The 23914-nt window shown below is 38.4% G+C and overlaps 1 protein-coding gene across 1 annotated transcript in view; it reads right to left on the bottom strand.

Moving 5' to 3' along the window:
• Positions 1-23914, bottom strand: part of LOC132832258 (oxysterol-binding protein-related protein 10-like) — a 240495-nt gene that overhangs the window by 47529 nt on the left and 169052 nt on the right. The gene's annotated exons all lie outside the window — the stretch shown is intronic.

Raw genomic sequence — 23914 nt, 5'->3', positions numbered from 1 at the left:
TGTGTCTGCACTGACTTTCTGATTGAGCAATTCACATAGTACCATACCCTCAACTTTTGTCCAGGTCCATTTACATTCTTGCTTTCCATGAAATCACTCATTTCTTTTTGAATGCCTCAACTGTATCTGCCTCCATCAAACTCTCACATCGTGTATTCTAGATTATGACTACTGATTGTGCAAAGAAAACTTTTTTGCATTGTCATTACTCCTTTTGTTAATAATCTTACCTCTGGTTGTTGGCATTTCCATCATATCGTCACATACAAAATAATGATGCATGGCTTTCCCCAAAAAATATTTTTGCGTTTGTGTATTTTTGCTACCAACTGTTATGGAGCAAACCTCTATTGGATATAGCTCAGGGTCATATTGCCTAAGGAAGACCATAAGCTGCTGTTGGGAGAATAAATATTGGTTCTTCTGACAGAATCCTGAAAGTTAAGAATCTACTTCAGGGCCGAATTAATTCTCCAGTATGTTATCATCACCAAGATTATTCTTTCTATCCTTTGCTTATGCAGCTTGGTAGGTATCTTAGAATAATCTAATAGCCACCATTTGAGTCAATTACTTCCAATATCTGCAAATGCGTGGGATTATAAGGATGATATCAAATGCAACCACAGCAGCACAAGAGAGGAAGAAGTAGTGTTCAGAGTTTCTAGAAAAAGGCCAGCAGCTCTCCTTGTGTTTACTGAACCCCTATTGAATGATGCTCAGTTTGGGTTCTACCAGGACCAGTTTCTAACCTTATCACAGTTTTGGTTCACGCATGGACAAAAAAGCTGACCTCCAAAGAGGTGGCAAGAGAACTGTCCTTAACATCAAATTTACATTTGACCAAGTGTCACATCGAGGAGCCCTAGCAAACTCGAGTCAATGGAAATCACCCAGAAAACTCTCTGCTGGTTGGAGTCATGCCTAACACAGAAGCTAATGACATTATCTCTCTCAGAATCTCCATCATGAACACCCTGAGAGTTACCATTGATCAGAAATTGAACTGGAGTAGCCAAAAAATACTGTGGCTACAAGAACAGATCAGATGTTAGAAATTCTGCAATGAATAATTCACTTCCTGATCCCCAAAGCCAAAAGCATAAGTCCGGAATGTGATGGAATACTTCATACATGTCTGGGTCAGTTTAGCGCCAACAGCATTGAATAAGTTGGACAAAGCAGTCAAATTGATTGTCACAATATCCACAAATATTCACTCGCTCCACTACCAACACACCATAGGAGTAGTTTGCACCATCAGGATGCACCACAGAAATTTACTATGACTCCTTAGATAGCACCTTCCAAACTCTCAACCACTTCCATCCTAAAGGACAAGGGAAGCAGGTTCATGGGAACTCCATCACTGAATATTCTAAATCACTCACCACCCTGACTTAGAAGTATAATGCTGTGTCTTCATTTTCACTGAGTCAAAATCCTACAATTCCCTTCCTCATAGCATTGTAAATGTGAGACTACCATGGTTCAAAAAGGCTACTTATCACCACCTTCTGAAAGGCAGTTAAGGAAGAGGAATAAATGTTGGCCTAGCCAGCAAAGCCTATATTGCCTGAATGAATTTTTTAAAAGGTTAGATTATTTTGATGTTTGGTAGCAATCTTCCAAAATTCCCTAGATTCTGGAAAGGTCGATGCAGATTACACAAATGAGACACACCGGTCCAGACAGTAAGGAGGCAGCAGAAAAACAGGTTTAATGGTCATCATTAGGAAAACGCTGAATCTAACAAAGGTGTAACAGCAAGGCCTTTAGAAATCAATACAATCGGGCAATGTCAATATTACTTTGTGAAAGAGATACAGTAAGACAACCTTATATTAGAGTTCTTTGAGGATGTAACAAGGAAAATAGATAAAAGGAAAACCAGTAGAAGTAATGCATTTGGATTTCAAAAGGCACTTGAAAGAAATTCACAGCATGAATGGACTGGATAACTATCAGAATAAAGACAAATGAGTAATTTTCCATATTGCAAACTGTAAGCAGAGTGTCACAGGGATCAATGCTGAAGGATCGATTATTTTAATAAATTTGGAGACAGTATAAAGATAGGTGGGAAACGAAGTCAAGAATATTTTTGCTCAGTAAAGTATAAAGTGGAAACATAGGAGGTTGTCCATATTGGAAGGAAAACTAGAAAAGCTGAATATTAGTTAATTGCAGATTTTAGAGGACAGGATTGTAGAAAGACCTTAATGTCCCTGTACATGAATTACAACAAGTCAGCTTGCAGGTACTGCAAATGTTGGCTTTCACTGCAAGGGTGACAAAGCAAAAAGTCTTGCAACAATAGTAGCGGGCATTGCAGAGATCACTATTCTTAGCATTATCACTGCGCACCTTTTGTCACCTCACGTAGGGAGGGACGTAGTTGCATTGTAAGCAATTCAGAGCAAGTTCATTAGGTTGATCCCAGAGCTGTAGGATTCAATAGAGCTTCAGTTGCTGTAAATTACCTCAGCAGAAAGTGAGGTGTTGTCACTCCAGCTTACGCTACGCTTCATACCATGGTACCTTATGTTATTTGAATGAAGGACAAGCAGCATGACACCAGAATGTTCTCTTCTCATTTATCTGTCAATTTCTCCCCATCATTTATGAAAATTATACACTAAAATTATAATTCATAAAGATTATACACTTGCAAACGATACGAAGATTAGTGGAGTTGTGGATAATGAGGAGGGCTGTTGTCGGCTGCAAAGGGACTCAGATATGATGCAGAGCTGGGCTGAGAAGTGGCAGATGGAGTTCAACCCTGTCAAGTGTGAGGTTGTCCATTTTGGAAGGACAAATAAGAATGTGGAATACAGGATTAACGGTACGGTTCTTAGTAAGGTGGAGGAGCAGAGGGATCTTGGGGGTCTATGTTCATAGCTCTTTGAAAGTTGCCACTCAGGTGGATAGAGCTTGTAAGAAGGCCTGTGGTGTATTAGTGTTCATTAGCAGAGGGATTGAATTCAAGAATTGTGAGATGATGTTGCAGCTGTACAGGACCTTGGTAAGGTCACATTTGGAATACTGTGTGCAGTTCTGGTTGCCTCACTTTAGGAAAGATGTTGAAGCTTTGGAGAGGGTGCAGAGGATATTTACCAGGATGTTGCCTGGAATGGAGAATAGTAGGAGGATAGGTTTAGAGTGCTAGGCCTTTTCTCATTGGAACGGCAAAGGATGAGGGGTGACTTGACAGAGGTTTATAAGATGATCAGGGGAATAGATAGAGTAGACAGTCAGAGACTTTTTCCCCAGGTACAACAGAGTGTTACAAAGGGTCATAAATTTCAGGTGAAGGGTGGAAGGTATGGGGGCATGTCAGGGATAGGTTCTTTACCCAGAGTGTGGTGGGGGCATGGAATGTGATGCCTGTGGGAGTAGCAGAGTCAGAATCATTGATGACCTTTAAGCAGCAATTGGATAGGTACATGGATAGGTGTTTAAACTAGGACAAATGTTTGGCACAATATTGTGGGCCGAAGGGCCAGTTCTGTGCTGTTTTTGTTCTATGTTCTATGTACCTGCAGGATGTGGCAAAGCCCTCAGCCTTATCTTTTATGTAACTTAATATTCTTTCATGGGTGAGCTCACAGAATAACTTTCAGCAAATAATCAGAATTTTGCATTTAGCTAACAAATATAAAATGTAATTTAGCTTCTTTTTAATCACCCACACCATTACAGTAATCTGGTTCTTGAGTTTAGCACATTATACATAAATCTTCCTAAAGCTCTTACAAATATTTGTGGGAATATGCCCTTCAATGGCTTTTGAAATAAATTTTTGAGGGAAGAAAGAAAAAGCTTTAAAATTTTGTTCAGAAAGGAATGGCATTTAGAAGTTCACATAATAATACTCAGACATACAATATTATATTGAATTTAAGTTTAACATAGGCCTAATTTTTACTTCTAGCTATATTATTTTGGTGCTTCAAAACAATTTATTGCAAAAAGGCAATTACTGTGGAAAATTCCATGTACTTATGTTTGATACAATAATTAAAATATTATAGTCTACATCATATAAATAGAAGTACAAGAAGCTTTACAATGATAAAGCGTTTTTGGGAGACCCCGGTCTCCCAAAAAATTTTAGAAAGAATGAAGCACTTTTGAATTGTATTTTGGAATATCACAAAGGCAACAGCCAATTAACAATGAGCAAGGTCCAGAAAGGAATAATATGATAATGATCAGATAATCTGTTATAGTCACACAAAAACAAAACACAACAAATACTGGAAATCTGAAATAAAATCAGAAGCATGCAGCAGCTTTTAACAAATTAATGCAGCAAGATGCAAAATTGATGCTGGCTAATCATCAACTTAAAACTTCAACTCTGTTCCTCTCTGTCCAAATGCTGCCCAACCAAGTGAGTATGTAATAAGAACGCTTTCTGAGGGTGGAAGAAGTCACTTCTGGGGTTTTATAAGAAGTGAGCAAGGCAAAGCCTTCAGAATTAGTAAATGAACTGGAGTTGGGGTTGCTTGTGTCTGTGAGAAAAGGAGGAATAATTGTGGCAATTACGCAGCATTTACAATTGCCATGAATGCCATCGGAATCTTTGGAAATGGCTAAAATTCACTTGAAAATGAAGTGGCTTGAACATGAAAAAGAACTGAAACAATTTGAATTGTGAATAAAAGCAGAGGAAAAGGAAAACGAAAGGAAGGCCCGAATAGAAGAGATGGAGAAAGAGAGAGAAGAAATTGGGAGAGAGTGAGAGAGTGAGAGAGAGAGAGAGAGTTTTTGAACTTGAGACGTTAGAAATTAAAACTCAAAGTCGTCTTAAAAGGGCAGAGACTGTGGTGAAAAATAGGAATAGTAGTGATAGAGAACAATTCCATCTCAGCCAAAGGGCTGGTGTTTAAATATGTTCAAGCAATGCCTCAGTTCGACTAGAAGGATGTAGAAACCTTTTTCATTTCATTTGAGAAAGTGGCTAAACAAATGAAATGCCCGGTGGCCATGTGGATATTACTGATCCAAACAAAGTTGATAGCTCAAGTTAGTGAGGTATTTGCATCACTATCAGAGGTGGTATCTTGGGAGTGTAATGAGGTGAAAAAAAGCACATGAGCTCATTCAGAATCCTAATGGCAATGTCTGAGGAATTGAAGGAGAGAACCTGGGTCAAATATACATAGAATTTGAAAGGATCAAAGTAACGTTGATAGGTGGATAAGGACTTCGAAAATAGATCAAACATGTAACAATCTCAGGCAAATAATTATTTTGGAGGATTTCAAAAATTCATTTCCTGATGTAGTGAGAATTCGTGGAAGAGCAAAGAACTACGACTGCAAGATTAGCAGCGGAAATGGTAGATGACTACGGGTTCATAAATCAAAATTTAACTTCCAACATCAATTTCAATCTGTGGAGATAGAAATTGTGGAAAGAGAAATCCTCAGGTGATAAAAGAAAAGAAGATCTCATAAAAGATAGTAAAAAAGGGAATCCATGAGGGGAAAAGGGAAGTAAAAAAACGCCCATGGCAGGGAGTGGGGGAGGGGGGTGGGGTGGGGGTGAGAAGTGAAAAAAGTTCAGGTGTTTTCACTGCAATTAAGGAGGCAACATAAAGTCTCAATATTGGTGGGTGAGAAAAAGCACTGGAAAGATGGATGAGGGAAAACAGGATAAGCTAGTGAGTTTTGTTGAAATGGTGAAGGAAAGCACAGTGGATGCTAAAAGGCTGCACTAGAATATATAACCTGATTGAGAAGAAAGTGCCAGATCTTTTTTAAAGGATTTACTTGTGAGGGTAAAAATGAGGCCATCTTTCTACCTTGATGGTTGATTCCTTTTTTCAGTCACAGAGCAGGGAGAGAGAGGTGCAACAATTTTATGGCTTTAAGAGATATATTTTATTCTTTTGTTTTTGCAGAGAGATTTTAAGATAGAGATGTCGAGCCGTCTATTTAAGGCAATAAAGTAAACAGCTCTGGGATTTAAGGCTCTGGGGTTCTTTTCTGATGTAAGAATAACAGAAGCAGCCTGAAAATGTAAGGTGAAGCTCAGACAGAACCTGGATATTTAGTTGATTTTTTTTTACACTTAGACACATACACACAAGTCTTGAAGATTTTCCTCCTGGACTGGAGAATTCCCTGTGAGGCGATCTATTTTTCTGAACTTGCCTTTGTGTTTATGGAACGTTACTATATTGGAACAGTTACTGTTTAATAATAGATTACTCTATTATTCTGATTTTCAATAGAGTTAAGCTATTCCAATTTCTTCTTTCGGTTGTGTATGAGTAAAGTGTTTGCTTCAAATTTTCTAGTTTGACCAGTCGTATTGCCTCTGGAATGTAGCACTTACCTTTAAAATATAAAGTAGTTAGGATCTAGACTACCTTGTGAGTATTTTTTGGAGGGGATTTGGTCTGGTCCATAACATTAGACCGTTATCAACTGAGGTAATATGTACAAAAGTGCAGAATATCAAAGATTCATTATGCCAAAAAGATCACTGAACCAGTCAAGTCTATGCGGGTGCTATGTAGAGCATTCCATTCCCTCGCTTTATTCCTATAGTTTATTTACTTCACAAATGTCTAATTTACTTTAGAAATCATTTATCATGTCTGCTTCCAGTTTTTTAAGCAGCACATTTCAGGTCATTTTCATGAGTTGCCTATTAAAAAGTTCTTCCTCATAGCATTTGCTGATGAAAACCTCAAGTTTGTGTCACTTAATCCTTAAGCAGTCAGCAAATGGAAATTATTTTTCTTTATCCACCTGATCTATCATAATGCTGCATATGCCCATTAAAAAAAGTTAAACCCTTGCCAAATGCCATCATCGATCATTTCCTCGTCAAAAAAAAGTTACCAGAACTCAGACATTTTCTGTCTTAAAGCCAATTATTTATCAGAGCTGACTTTGAACCTCTGATTCCTTGAGGTTAGCTAATAATAAAAACAGAATATCTGGAAATAGCTGGTTTCACTTAATCTACTAAAATAGAGTTAACTTTTCACATCTGTGACCTGACCTCTTTAGTAATGTCAGTCCAGTGAAAATATTTGGCCAGACCCTGAAGAACTCTAATTATCTTCTTTGAAATAGCACCATAGAATTTTTGAATCCATCTGAATGTACACATTGTACAGGATGAATGGCAACATCCTCAGTCCTCAGCCTGAATCTTATTGTATTGGGCTGCTGGCTTGTGGTTGGTGTTTTTTTTTACTTTTTTTTTTAAGATGAGTCTAATGAGAGTCATTGTCATAGAGAAACAGCAAGAAAACAGACCCTTCAGTCCAATTCAATCATGCTGGCCAGACATCCCAACTCAATCTAGTCCCACTTGCCAGCGCTTGGCCCATATCCCTCCCAACCCTTCCTAGTCATATACCCATCCAGATGTCTTCAAATGTTGTATTTGCACCAGCCTCCACCACTTCCTCTGGCAGCACATTTCATACACCCACCCTCAACATGAAAAAGTTCCCTTAGGTCCCTTTTAAATCTTTCCCCTCTCACCTTAAACCTATTCCCTCTAGTTCTGGACTCTCCCACCCAGGGAAAAGACCTTGTCTATTCAGCCTCTGATGCTCCAGGGAAAACAGTCCCAGCATATTCAGACTTTCCCTATAGCTCAAACCCTCCAACCCTGGCAACATCCTTGTGAATCTTTTCTGAACCCATTCAAGTTTCACAACAAACATTTGACTGGAGGGAGACAAGAACTGTATACAATATTTCAAAAATGACCTGTACAACCATGACATGACCAACTAATTCCTGTACTCAATGCTCTGATCAATAAAGGAAAACATACCAAATGCCTTCTTCAATATCCTATCTACCTGTGACTCCACTTTCAAGGAATTATGAAATGTCTTCTTCACCCTTTAATTCAGAGTGTAATTATATCAGTGATTGAGGATAAACAGGTAGAGTCTCAATAAGAAGGGGAACATACCTTGCACAAAAAAGAATTTATTGCATGAATGCAAGAGGTGCAATAAACATTAACTAATTACAACTACGAGGAGCCAGAGACAATACTCGTTTCCACTGAGAGCTCAGGGAAGAACAGTGATTCCTTTGGGGCCAAGGGGTTCAAGGGAATCACAAACCCGAATTCATGAACAACTGATACTAGATATCGATATTACACTTTAAATTAAAGAATGAAACATTTATTATTAAACAGTAACTTTAACAGAACAATATTATACAATGTTCTCTTCCCCAGAGGGCAGTGGAGGCCCAGTCTGTGGATTCATTTAAGAAAGAGTTGGATAGAGCTCTCTAGGATTGTGGAATCAAGGGTTATGGAGATAAGGCAGGAACAGGATACTGATTAAGGATGATCAGCCATGATCATATCGAATGGTGGTGCAGGCTCGAAGGGCAGAATGGCCTACTCCTGCACCTATTGTCTATTGACTAAGGTAATCTAACTAATATCCATTTCTTTGATTCTAGCCCCGCTCTCACATCGACACACACAGTTAGAGGATTAAAAGAAAAAATTAAAGAGATGAAACTGTCTAATTCACTTACGCAGGTACCAAGATGTGTAGCATCACAAGCACTTGGAATTGTATCTTAAAACTCATATTCTTTTTTTACTTCTCAATTTACCCCCTCCATGTCCCTTATGATTTTATAAACCTCTATAAGGTCACCTCTCAGCCTCTGATGCTCCAGGGAAAACAGCCTTTCTACATTACATAAATCTTGAATATTCATTCTTTTTCTTCAGAACAGCCTTCTGGAATTCATTTCTTTCTAGTATCCCAACTATTCTCCAAAGTATGAAATTTTATAACTTTGATCTAAGCTAATCTTCAATTTTTTTAAAAAACCTTATGACTACGGATCTCTCAGCTCAAACATGGTATTCACTTTATTCTCAAAGCCACATATTTTCTAGCACAGTGCCATGAGGGTCACTGTAGACCTTTTTCATTTAGCTTCAAGATAACCAAATCATTCAGCTTCCTTCTACCTCTCAAATTTCAAAGTTAGCTCAAACCACAACCATGTTCTTCTCAGGGAACAGTAAAATTATGACTATACCTGCTTCAAGTGAAAGTTTTATGAAAATTTATTTCAATTTGTTCCCCCAACTCAATGAACTAAAGCCTAACAATAGCAAAAAGTAAGCACTTTCGGTGAGGAAATTAAAAAGAGGAACCTTCTGAATTCCACATCTCATCTCTATGGTCACCTGGCATGCCTGGAATGTTCCAAACAGAAATTTAAACTAATTACGTTTACCTTAAACACAATGCTATGTTTCCATGCCTTATAAATAATTTATATTTCAAAAGGAATAAGATTGCACCTCTATCCAGACTTGCTGGGTCCTATTAAGGACAACCACCCAACCAAGTTTTCCATTTGATTCCTTTTTTTCATCTGGAACCCACATGATTTTTTTTATTGGTTAGATCATTGTCGACTTGTTGACTCTAAAGAAAACCTTAAAAAGATAGGTCATTCATTATTTAGGTGTCTGTCAACTTTGGCCATCTTGAGTAAGCACAAGCTACCTTTTAAGTGTACTTTAAGCTAGTTTGGTGTGCAGATGCAACCTTCTTGCTCATAATTACACCTAACTAATTGCATTTATTGCTTTCATACAATAACCTTGTTATGCAAGGCAATTGTCTTTTGTTGTGAAGATTATTTTGTGGTTTACCCTGTAAACTGAGATATCAACAGACAAGACTCAGCTTAAGGCAGTCCTCCATCAGGGATCTGGAGGAGAGTGTGCAGTAGTAGGTTAAATATGTTCACTGGGGATCAGGTCAGCTATAGTTTTTGTGGTCTCAGGGAGAGTGCATTCCACATTTATGTTAAGTATTTTCATTTGCTCCAAACATCAACTATGGACCTCTCAGCTCAAACCAGAGGTTTACTTTATTCTCAAAGTCAAATATTTTCTGGCACGAGGCTAGTTACCTTCTGCCATGAGAGTCATTAAAGATTTCTTCCTTAGAATCAAATTAACCAAATTATGCAGCTATTTTCTATTTCTCAAATTTGAAAATAAACTCAAATGCATTACCCAATAATAGAACTGATCTTGTTGGCTGAACTCAAATAAAATATAAGCTAATATATATTAACCAAGATCCAATCTTCACTAGACATGGTTGATGTTTCATAGGTGTAGAGGAGTGCAATATGGTTCCTTTTATTTTTAGGAAAGGTACAAAAGAAATGACAAACAATTATAGGCCAGTTAGTCTTATTTCAGTGGTGGGCAAATTATTAGAATCAATCCTGGAGGTGGGAGAAACTATCACTTAGAAGTGCATGGATTGGTCAGGAACAGTCAACCTAGCTTTGTTAAGCTTTGTCATGCCTTACAAATTTGATTGTCACCTTTCTCAAGGATTCAAAGTGGATCAATGAGGGTAGTGCAGGGGATATTGTCTATATGGATCTTAGTAAGGCATTTCACAAGTTCCCACATGGCAGACTGGTCAAAAAGGTAAAAGCCCACGGGATACAGGACAATGTGTAAAATTGGATCCAAAGTCAGTTTTGTAACAGGAAGCAAAGGATAATGGTCAATGGCTGCCCTTGCGAATGGAAAGCTGTTTCAAGTGGTGTCTGTAGGGTTCAGAGTTGAGACCCCTGCTGTTTATTTTATACATTAATGATTTGGACTTGAACAAGGAGGCACAATTGGAAAATCTGCAGACGATACAAATATTGCCCATGTAATGGACAGTGTAGAGGATAGCTGTAATCTCCTAAATGATATGGATGGATTTGTGGCGCGGGCAGGGAAATGGCAGATGGAGTTCATCTATGCTAAGTATGAGGTAATGTATTTAGGGAGATCAAACACTAAAAGGGCATACACAATAAAGAGGAAAATACTGAAGGAATAGATAGGCTGAAAAATGGCAGATCAAGTTCAATTTGGATAAATGAGGTATTGTATTTTGGTACAACAAACAGGGGCAGGACTTATACAATTAATGATAGCTTTGAGTAGCGTTGTAGAGTAAAAGGACCTAGGGATTCTTTTAAGTTGGCAACACATATAAGAAAGGTGGTTAAAAAGACATTTTGCACACTGAGTTGGGAAGTCAGGTTGAGGTTGTACAGAATGTTGATGAGGCCTCTTCTGCATTACTCTGTCCAGTTCTGGTTGTCTTGTTGTAAGAAATGTATTACTAAGCTGGAGAGGATTTAGACGAGATTTACCAGGCTGTTTCCGGGTATGGAAGGCTTGAGCTAAAAAACAAAAAAGGCCGAAAAGGCTGGGATCTTTTCCACTGGAGCATAGCAGATTGAGAGGTGACCTATAGACACCCTACAAAATCATAAGGGGTACAAGTAGGGTTAATGGTAGGTCTATTTTCCCGAAGACGGGGTATTTCAAGATTAGGGGCCATAAGGTGAGGAGAGCAATTTAAGACAGACAAAGGAAAATGACTTACACAGCAGGTGGTTCACAGGTAGAATGACCCTCAGGAAGTGGTGGATGCTGGCTCAGTTACAATGCTTAAAAGATAATTACATGAATAGGAAAATTTGGAGGGATATGGGTGTCAGGCGCAGCCAGGTGGGACTAGCTTAATTTGGGATGATGTTCAGCATGGACTGGCTGGACCAAAGAGTCTCTTTCTGTGCTGTATGACTACGAAGCAAGAGATCTTGGCATATAAGTGCACAGGTGCCCAGAGGTAGCAGTATAGGTAGCTATGGTTGTAAAGGCAGCATACGGAATGCTGTCCTTCACTGACAGAGATATAGAATACAAAAGTAGGAACGTAATGATGAAACTGTATAAGACACTGAGGCCACAAGTGGAGTAGTGTGTTGCTCTGGTCACAATACAGGAAGAATATAATTGGTCTGGTGAGAATGCAGAGAAGATTTACTACAATGTTGCCAGGCTGGAGAATTGTAGCTACAAGGAGTATTGGGGTTGTTTTCCCTGCGACAGAGAAGGCTGAGGGGTAACATGATGGAGGTATACAAAATTGACAGAGATAGGGTAGACAAGGGAACTGGATTTCCTTGACAAACAATTCAAAAACTAGGGGTCAGAGATTCAAGCTAAGTTGCAGCAGGTTTAGTGGAAAAGTGAGGAAAAACTAGAGGGTAGAGATCATCTGGAATTCATTGCCTGAGTTGGGCCTTGGAGGCAGAGACCTTAAACTCCTTTTTAAAAAATACCTGGATCTGCACCTTAAGTGCTGTAAGCTGCAGGGTTTTGGACCATGTGCAGGAAGATGGGATAAGAAAGAGCATCTGGATGTCTTTGGGTCAACATGGAGAAGATTGACTGAATGGCAGCCTTCAGTGCTGTATCATTTCTATTGTGCTAAGTTTACAATTAAAATCAGGTTTACACATGAATTGCTTTTATTATGGAATTGTTTTAGGATGAACATTTACTAAGTTAATATATTAAGTAGTCGCATGGCAGTGATAAACAAAGGGGATATGCAGGTCAGAGATCTGTGGTCCAAGAATATATAGTATGATATTCTGAAAATAAGTTAGCATGCTCTTCAACTACTGCGGTCAACGTCACATTTTTGCTGGATTGATGTTTTCATCATTAAATAGAGATCAAATTTGTAGAATCAAAGAATCCCTGCAGTGTGGGAGCAGGCCATTCAGCCCATCAAGTCTACACTGACCCTCTGAAGAGCAACCTACCCAGAATCACCCTGCTATCCGATCCCTGTAACCCTGCATTTCCCATGGCTAATCCATTCAGCCTGCACATCCCTGGAGACTATGGGCAATTTAGCGTGGCCAAGCCACCTAACTTTTGGACTGAGGGAGCAATCCAAAGTACCTGGGGAACCTGTGCAGACACGGAGAGAATATTTAAGTTCCACACAGACAGTGGCCTGAGGGTGGATTCAAACCCAAGTCCCTGGTGCTGAGCCAGCTGCGCTTACTACTGAGCCATCCTAAATTGATATACCTAAATTCAAATTATATGCAATGACAAATCACAGTAGTTAACATATCAAACACACTGCTGAGATTTGCAAATTGCAACTCAAATTATGCATCTAAAATTATGCATTAAACTACTAAACAGAATGTAATATTGCTCACCTGTTGAACACCTCCCTACCGTAGTGGGTAAGAGGAAGATAAGGAGAATGCTTTGGGCTTAAAGACGCTTCAAGAGTGAAGGTGCGTAAATCGAGGGGAATGCTAAAGATGGAAACACGAGGCAAGGTGAACCTGCCAGGTAGACGGTAATGGGAATAAACATAGACAGTGAGGTGAATTAAGGAGACAGTAAAACAACCATCACAGAGGTATGCAAAGTACACAGAGAACAGCAACAACCACAAGCTGAACATCCATTGTGAGAATTATAATCATGGCTTGACTAAAATACAATCTTATTTATAATCCTAATGACTTTTGTTTTTGTTTAAAGACATACATCAGATTGCATTTTAAAATAAAACAATTATCACCACTCATGCAGCAGGCACCAGATTTAGGAAGAGATAACAGAAATGAAAAAGGAGTAACTTTAAACTCTTTTAAACTTTTAAATTTTCTGTTTAATTACTGTTGTTTTTCCCTTAACAACTCTAATTTATTTTTATTGTTGTTAGATCACATTCGTTAAAGGTTTCGTTTCCTGATCCATTTCCTACTCTTCATCTAATTTTCTTTCCCCTTGTTCCATCTTAAGCAAATCAATCTTCAATGTCTGCTTCATTGGCATATCCAGCATATTGAGCAATGCAATAGTAGATGGCAGGTAAGTATTCATCTTATCAAATAAGCATGCATTAATCAAAGATGTCAAGAGAAAGGAAATAAAGTGCACATTCGATGTTTTTGTATTTAAAATACAAATCCCAAAATTCTATGTGCAACATTGCAAAAAGAAAATAATCTACAGAGATTACTAACAACTCCTACCTCGTCCACAGTCACTCACTGCATTTTTTACCAAACTGAAAATAATTTCCACAGTCCAACCACTCACTTAAGAGGAATGAAACTTTCAAATCAATACGTGGATAAATCAATTATATTTGATTCTCCTTCTCGGAGTATTATCAGGCTTTATTGATTTCAGTTCAATTTGCAAATCATTACAATATTCAGCATTATTTTGCATTACATATATATCTAACATTGAACGATTTGGGATTGTATGATTTTTAAAAAATATGGCCATTCTAAATGGCATACCTATTTTCAAATAACCTTGACAAGATATTTTCAAACCTAGGATTTGTACTGTCCGAAGTAACAAAGGCCGCTTCATGGTGCTCATACATATTTGAGGTTGCAGCCAAAAATTTGACTTGATTTATTATTGTCATATGCACCAAGATACAATGAAAGGTATTGTTTTGCATGCTAACCAGACAATATCTTATATAAGTACATCAGGGTAATAGAAGAAGAAGCAACTGGTGTGGTTTAGATTGATTTATGGTTTAGAGATAATGTGTTTGAATTTTTGAGATAATGACATGTGGGTTTTTTTTTGCGTCTGAAGGAATTAGTAACTGACTTGAGCGTCTCCATAGCCATGCTGAATTTTAGGAAAGGGTTTGAGAGTGCTAATTTTCAGAGCTAACTTTTTTTTTGTTTACCTTAGGTGGGTTTATAACCTAGAAGGTAAACAATTGCATTCCAAGATTCTGTCAGACATTTATGAGCTTGGTCTTTTGTTCCTGAGGGAAACACTCATCGCTTAAAAGAAAGACTTTTGCAGATTTACCTTAATTTTTGGGCAGTTTTGCTGAAGATTGTGCATTTAAAATAGTTTCTGAGAAAAAGGAGGAGTTATTTTTGTTAACACAACATTACCTTAGAGTAAGGAGTTAAATAACCATACCAGACTGAAAAAGTTTGGATACATTTAGAAGAGATAATTTGAAGGTTAGTTTGTTTAAAATCAGGTATATAACAATTCCAAGAAGAAGTCTCAAATGTTCCAGTCTGGTGCTGAAGTCAAATTAAATCCAGCAAGATGTGAGATAAAGGAATTTTCTGATGCAGGTACTGTACAAGGGGTGTCTTAGAGTATCATGCAGAACGGTTTTTGGATCTGTAAATAAGTTTTTTTGGGATTAAGATTATATTCCACCATGTGTTTCAAAATCTTGCAGCCCCATTGGATTTCATTTGTGAAAGCATACAGTAATTTGATGTGCTGGACAAATCAAAAAATGACCTGAATTTTAAATAAATCATGGAAAAATGTACTGGCAAATAGAGCATTTGAGCAAACATTTGAGAAATTTGTGTTACGAAACATGAAGACATTCACTATTATTCAACAATTGCTGGTATACATCATATACTTTGCAACTATCAAAACCACAGAATGTTAACCCCACAGAAACAGGCAATTTAGTCCATAGAGCCTGTGGGGGCCTTAATCAACATCAGTTATTGAGAATAATCCCACATGTCTATTACTTCCGATACCCAATTCCTTTGAAAATAATTTAGAACTTGTTTTAACCATTTGTGACACACAATACACTGTAACCTTGGCGTTGCTTGTGATTTTATTAAATTTATGCCCTCCCGTTTTGTCACTGATCAATACAAATCAGCAATCGCTATTTACCCTACTATAAATATATGGTCACCTCTTAATCTAATCAGTTCAAGTTCAAAATGCCCCATCTAAATCTCTCCTCACAATTGTAATCTGTTACCTCTAGAAACATCCAAAACTGCACATGTTCCATTGCTTTAAGAATAATTCTTCCAAAAGCAGCATGCAAGATTCAAACAGTTATTGAATTAAAAACTTATTCTTGTTCAGTATCACAACTTTTTTATATTTCTAGATACAAAATATCAAAGATTATTTTTATGGCCTTATCTACCTTTACACATGCATTTGCATGCTAAAATACTTCCATTGTACTTATAACCTTTCCCCACAAGATACATTTACTTTATCATTTAGAACATGTTTTATATTGCATTTTTCTGCATGGTGTTACAATTGCCCATTCTCCTTATGAGTTAGAGCAACTTTTCAAACCAATATTACAATTTTCCAGATCAAATTGATATCATGAGTACTTTTAGAAAATAATCCTTGAATTTCAAAGTCCAGAGCATTTAGTGCAACAATATATATTATGGACACATCACACTTTTCCATTGAAAAACTTCCTTTTAAATGTTACCCTTTGTTCTGTTGCCTTCATCCCTTTTTCTTTTTATTTAGTTAGATTTCTCTTATTTTAATATATGATACTTAACAAATATTTTCACCTCAGTTGTTGGGTATGCCTCTTGTGCCTCCTTTACGTTGAAGAGCCACTTTAAGAAATAGTTCTGTAGTATTACAGGAATTACAGCTCCTCTTACAGTGGATGCAATTCGGAGTACAGATGAGAAGTGACAATCACGGAATCAAAGATGTTCTATGGTGCAGAATGAAGTAATTCGGTCCATCATATCTGCACTGACTCTCCAGATTAGTACATGACTTCCTGCTTTTTCCCCATATCCTTGCACATAACTTCTATTCAAATCATCATTCAATGGCCTTCTTGAATGTCTCAACTGAACCCGCCTCAACATATTTCCAGGTTGTGTAGACCAAATTTTTTACTCGATGTCAGAGAATCCTTTTTCACATCTGACTTGCTTCTTTGGCAAACCACTTAAATCTGTATGTGTGTGTTCTTAATAGTTTTATCATTGGGAACGGTTTCTCCCTTTGCACTCTATTCAGCCTCACAATATTGAAAACTTTCATCAGATCACCTGAGAGAACAGATCCAACTTCAAGCCTGTCATTGCCTATTGAGACCAGCTAATGCCACGCAGATCAAAAATCAGAAAAGGTAATGAAATACACCCACCATCCAAGAAACAGTTGCAATTTTTATTATTGTAGTAAAATAAACAAAGATTAAGTAGTTAAAAAAAACTAAATTAGGCAAAAGAAAGAATTAACAGAAGGATATTTTCTGTATTTGCTTTATGTAATGAAATTTAGGCAGATTCTTAATGTATACAAAGAAAAGTTTTCTGGTATCTTCTCTTTAAAAAAAACCTTAAATGATGGTCTTTTATGTATTTTGCAGGCTGAAGGAAGAGGAAAGCTAATCTGGAAAATGTCTGGTACTTTCTAACTTACATAATTTACACTTATACAATTTTGCTTTTATATACATCCAAAAGTACAATGTATTTACTATTTTTAGTTGGCACTTTGTCTTAAACTAGAATAAACTATACCTGATAAGGTCACAGACGTACAATGAGAAATAACAAATTCTATAAATCCAGTAAAACTGCGAGAATGTTTTTTTTTAAGAAGAGGTGTGTTCTCTTTATAACTTTGTGGTGAACTGTACAGGCTAGATAGATTCTAGGTCAGTCTTCAATCTATTAAGTTAGCTGATTTCAAACAGGACGACACAGATGGTCTCAATGCCTTGAGATGTGGTTGGATGATAGAAATCAAGCAACATACAATTCTAATTGTTAACCTGAGAGTATTATTGTGGAAAATTAGCTGACATGGACATTGTGTGAAAATATTATGGATATTTTGTGTGCACATCATTGATCTGTTCAGAATTAGCTGTCTCAACAATTGATGGCAGTTATAATTGATTTATCTGCCCAAATTAGGGAAGGGAAATCAGTTCGGATTCTCACTGATCAGAATGACACCTACTGCAGTGATTGTAACAAGGTCAGCCAGCTGGACCTCAAAATACAAATTCCCTGCGTGAACCAAATTAACAGCCCCAATCAAGGATCCCTGGCTGATAGATATAAGCAGCAGTGTCCGCAGAATTTTCGTACATCTACAGAATCCAACATCCAAAATAGCATTTCAAGCGTCGAATAAAAGCAATGTCAGAGATTCTGTTCACTCAGAGCTGGCCCTGAGGAAGCTGAATCAATGTCAAGATCCTCCATGTGCAAATAATGGGTAACTTGATGACAGGATCCTGGCCTCTGTGGAGTTATTTCAGTGGTGACAAGTGTGGGATTGATGATGTAACCATGCAAAAGCATCTACTAGCTGAAGTCCAACTGGACTTCAAACAGGCACTACAACTGGGATTTTCAATGGAAAGTGCAGCAAGTGGAGCATATGAGTTGCAAGATATTCTGATGGAAGTGGACACTCTTGCCAGCCCGACTGAACTCAGGTAACACTACTTGAATGAAGGCAATTGCATAGCCTCACTCAGGACATAACCTGAACAGAGGGAGTCTAGGTCAGCCCACACCAAAAACCCCAAAACAAAGACAAGCCTTGGGCAAATGGTTACATTTTTTCAGAATCCAGGCCAGTGAATTATTGCAGTTGCTGCTAGTATGCACACATGAAACAGCAAAAGAGTTCCACTCGTCCTAAACAGAGTAAGAGAACTCTCAGGCCAGCATCCAAATCAGCACATCTTAAAGTCTACTTATACTTGGTTTGGAACAGTTAAATTGTATAACAACATCCAAGTCAAAACCAATCAAAATACATGTCTGGTTAAATGGCCACCTAGTTTTAAATGGAGGTTGATACCAGCACAGACATTTCAGTGATCGCAAAATCAGTCTTTAACAAAATTTGCTCTGGACCCCAACAATTAAGTTTGCGCAGACTAGACTGAGATCCTATACCAGTAAACCTTTACAGATTAAGGGCACAGTCTTTTATGTGAAGCAACTGGTCCAGTTACCACCGATTGTAGTAAAATGCTCGGGCCCAAGCTTGACGAAGCAAAATTGGTTGAGAAAGATTCACCTACATTGGCTCAACATTTTTCATTTAGAAAATGGCTGTCTGAATCAAGTCTTAATTAAATACCCAGGAGCTATCAAAAGGAACGAAGGCCACCTTGCATGTTGACCAGGAAGCAATTTCACAATTCTGGAAGGCCTGCACAATGCCATTTACCTTGCAGGCAGCAGTAGAGGCAGAAAGCAGAAGCCTGCAGAGCAAAGGAATCATCAAATCAGCCCAGTTTGTGGAATGGGTAGCACCAGTTGAACTGATTGTGAAGTCCGACAGGTCAGTTCACTTTTGTGGGGATTTCAAACAAGCAATAAACTGCTTTTCAAAGCTGGCTCATTCCTCACATAGAGGACATATACGCAAAGTTGGTAGGGGGACTATCCTTCAAGAAGCTGGACAGTCCTTCAAGAAGCTGGCACGTGTGCTTGCAGCTGTGTTAGATGAGGATTCCCAGACATAGGCTACAATTAATGCCGATAAGGGTTTGTACCAATATACCAGACTGTTATTTAGGGTATCATTAGCTGTGTAATTTTTCAGTGGTCTTGTTACAAAGTTCATCCCAGGTCGCCATAAGCCAAACATGCTAATAACAAGACAGACCAATAAAGATAACTTGGACATAGTCCTTTTACATTTCTCCCAGCAGGGCAAACACGTTAGAAGGGAAAACAGTGAATTTCAGGCAGCCCAAGTGTCTGACTTTGGCCACCAGAGTCAACAAGACCGGATTGCACCTCAAGATGATAAAGTGAGGGCAAAGATGCCCCAGATCCCACATGTGTACCAGAGCTTAAGCTTTTTCTCGGGCTATAACAGAAATCTAACCTGGCCTCCATCCTGGCACCTTTACATTAACTCTAAAAGAAAATGGTCAGTTTTGGAAATGAATAAGCTAAGCCACGGCTTTCAGGGAAGAGAAGGAACAGCCATCATTCTGTAAGGTGCTGGCAGAGTATTATCCCAAGCAAGATCTGGTACTAACATGCAATGCCTTGCTGTACGACATTGGAATATCGTTAGCTCGCAGGTGGTCCAGTGGAGACAAACGCCCAATTGCAGACGCATCCAGGACTTTGGCCATCATATTTGGAGTCAGGAAGTTTCACCAATACCTTAATGGATGTAAATTTGTATTAACAGCTGACCACAAATCCCTGCTAGGTCTACTTAAACAGGACAAGTCTCCTCTGCCAGGTCTACTGAAAGAACTCACAGCTTCAGGCCGAATTCAACAATGGGCTCTAATACTAAATGCATATAATTACAAGTTGGAACTTGATTCTGGAGATGTGGTAGCAAACGTGGACACACTGAGCCACCTCCCACTGGCGAATATACCACTGGTGGTATTGCCACTGGAACGGTCCACAATGGTTTTAAGTTCTCTGGACACACTTCCAGTCACAGATTCTGGACACAAAGATTCAGTCCTGGCAAAACTGAAACAGCTGGTGGCTATAGAGGAAGCCAAAGGACCGTCACAACCAGAATTGAAATCTTTTTGTACATGGAGAGACCGGATCACAGTAGAGGATGGCATATTATTATGGGAAACAAAGAGGGATTGTTCTGAGCAAAGGTCGCTGCCAGACACTGGATGAACACCTCCAGGGTCATCCAGGGTTTCCAAAATGAAGACATTGGCAAAAAGTTGTCAGGTGGCCAGGATTGGATACAGACATAGCTGCATCGGTAGGGCAGTGCCCACTATGCTAACAAGGACAAAAAGTAGGATCAGCAGCTCTCCCACATTAGTGGGAATGGCCAGGTAAACACTGGACTCACACATTGACTATGCAAGTCCTTTCATGGGCTCAATGTTCTTGATTATTGTGGACATGCATTCCAAGTGGCTGGACATGCAGTTCATTGTCAAAAACTGGTAGAACAATAGAAAAACTGTGCACATCTTTTGTAACACACGGACTCCCGGAAGTACGGTCACAGATAAAAGGCCATCGTTTACCAGCAGGAAAGCTGAGTATTTCCTAAAGTCGAATGGTATTTGTCACATAAGGATAGCTCCATACCATCCATCATCCAATGGCCTGGTAGAAAGAACTGCCTAAGTTTTGAAGGCAGGCTCACAGGAATAGCCAACAGCTTTACTAAATACAATACTGCCCCAGTTTCTATTTGATCATATGACCAGCTGCCTTGCAACTGCAGAGATAGCCTGCAGTAGAGTTGCTAATGAAGAGAAAACTCTGCATCAGATTAAATCTGATCTTCCCATATTTGTGGGGAGTGGTTTTAAGCAGCATGCCAATGCCAGATACAAACTCCGCTCAGCAAAAGAGATAGTTTACTTCGGGGGACAAAGTTTGGTGCAGGATCCACTGGAATGGCCCTATACAGTTCAGAGGTATGCTCGACATGAGATTAGATCTAGTGATATATAAATTTCAGGTAGGTGTGACAGTTCTGTACAAGCATGTGGATCATACGAAACCTAAAAACTCACAAACAGTGCAGGATCAAAACATGCCTGGCTCCTTGACTGCCTTTCAAACTGTTCTGGAACCAATGAGGTTTTTGTTCTCCATCAAGCATTGACGATACCTTGAAACCAGAGATTGACACAGTGGATGTCACCGCCTCGATGCCTTTGTCACATGAAGAGGAGAATGAATGTCTTCTGAAATGCTCCAGGTGCAAGAGGTGAGCAACTGTGCATTACATGCCACCTGCATCAGAAGCAGGGTTGGAGGAAACTGATCAGGTGCTAAAACACCCCAGGCGGAGCTACAAAGCAAGAAGCAGTCTACGTGCTCAGACTTAAAGGAGGTGGGCTTTAGTGATTGTGACATGGTCAACCAGGTGGACATCATAGCTCCCAGACTGGGCCAGATTAACAGTCTTGGTCAGGGTTCTCTGACAGGTAGAAACAGGAGTGTCAGAGATTCTGTTCACTATGACAGCTGGTTCTGAGGAAGCTGGATCAGTGTGTCTAAGTAAATAAAGGGTGAATTGGTAAAAGGATATGGCCTCTGCGAAGTTATTTAAGTTACAAACAATGGCACATAAGGATATTACTGCCACTTTGTACTTCTAATGTAAAATGTATCCAGCGCATATAATTGGAACTGTAAATCTTTTTTGAAACTAAATCAACCTGTTCAGAGACGTTATTACACATCTCTGGCGAGTATGGGACTAGAACCCAGCTCCCTCGGTCAAGAAGTAGGGACACTACCATTGTGCCACAATAGGGTCCCTTAATCCTATAATGCCATTCCTCAATTTTGCTTCCCAATATAAAGGCTACAAAGGGTATACCTAGCAGCTGAAGTCAAAACATGTGATGCAACTACTGTTAAATCAAATGTCCTTTGCATGATGCATTAAAAACCGTGGGTATTTGGTGCTGTACCAGAGACAAAGAATGCTAATAAAACTATATCCAAACAAGGAGGCATGCAGAGAAAAAACACTGAGTGAAACAATTATAAAATATATTACACAAAATTTCCCCATAAGATGATTCCCAGAAATACAAGAATGTATTTAATAATCCAATGAATTAGTTACACCCATCATCTATTCATTGGGAAATTTATTGGGTTGAAGTGCAGCACATCAATAATAAAGTACAACGTCCTTCCACAGTGATATTATACATGTTTTCTGATGATCAGAAATGTCAGTTATGAATCTGTCACCCACTTAACATGCAGCTTTAAAGCACTCACTCAACCATAAATAACTAGTTAGAGGCTACATTCAAGGATGCTCAACAACATCCATCAATAGGATAAAAAAATTATATAAAACTAATTAAGCCCAATACACTATCATGATCATCCAACACATTACAGTAAATAAGTTGGCAATCGCTCCTTCCTATAGATAAGAACAGATTAGCTTCCACAAGTACACTTGCCCTTATTCTTTGGAAGTATTTGAACCTCTACAAGTGGGTAGCCATTCAAAAGAGATAAACACAATCTTTTAAGAACATTGTGCCACCTATAATCAACTTGTTTAAATGCTCACATCGGTTTTATACAATGCAACGCTTACAGCAACTTATGACACTCTTGGACTAAAACTTACAAGATGACCAACAGAAACAATGAGAGAATGTGACATACATTGAAAATTATTCAAGTTCCAAGTTCATTCAAAGTCAGAAAAAAGGATTAAACAGATGGATGGTAAGCATTTTTGTATATGGAGGATAAAAATTAATGGCAAAAAAGAAAGTCTGCAGCTATTGGTAATTGTATATTCAATGTTGTTTGTTAGACTTCAACATACATGTATATTTTAGACCAGTCATGCACCGACTGAAGTGGATTGCATTCAAATAAATATGAGAACCAGTCTGGAACACAGCTACTACACATTGGAAAACATGGCATCTTCAACAATTAGATACAAATCAGAATGCTTAGAAACATCTTTCAAAACGTTCAGACATACTCTTTCCATACTGACCAAAAAGGCAATGGAGTAAGTGTAGGCTGACAACATTCTTCTAACCACATCTGTTCAATAGTTAAACTTATTGAGTACACTTTATAAATGTGGAGATTAAATTTCCTCCAGGGAATGACGCGAGACTAAGAGCAGTGCAATGAGGTAGCAAGCAGCTCTTATTGTAAGGGAAGCTGTATTGTTACACCCCAATCTGTAAGATTCAGTGGCAGTATTCTTTCTTCTGTTCACGCTTAATGAAAATGCAAATGTGAAATGTGTCATACATCATTGTTTTCCTTATTTTAAATTCAATCTGGATTTGTCACTAACAGATCCACACACTTGCAACAATAAACACACCTTTTATTGTTCATGTAGGTTCTAAAATGGAAATCTTTGGATCATTGATTCAGATGCAGGGCTTATGCTCGAAACGTCGAATTCTCTATTCCTGAGATGCTGCCTGGCCTGCTGTGCTTTGACCAGCAACACATTTGCAGCTGTGATCTCCAGCATCTGCAGACCTCATTTTTTACTCATTGATTCAGATTCCCATTTTGAGTAATGGATGACTTTCGTCCAATAAATTCAGTGCTTGCATTGATTTGTGGCATCATTGGTTAAAACGGAAAATCCATTATTTAAAATATTACAGATATAAAAAAAACTGATGGATGCACTGAGTTTCCTTTAAAGTTTTGATTGTTCCTGAATTTTAATCTACAGAGTCTTTCACAAAGACAGA

The sequence above is a fragment of the Hemiscyllium ocellatum genome, chromosome 34 (genome assembly GCF_020745735.1).
Source record: "Hemiscyllium ocellatum isolate sHemOce1 chromosome 34, sHemOce1.pat.X.cur, whole genome shotgun sequence".
NCBI classification, from domain to species: Eukaryota; Metazoa; Chordata; class Chondrichthyes; order Orectolobiformes; family Hemiscylliidae; genus Hemiscyllium; species Hemiscyllium ocellatum.
Note: the sequence above shows the minus strand (reverse complement) of the source record. Positions and strands in the feature narration are given on the sequence as shown.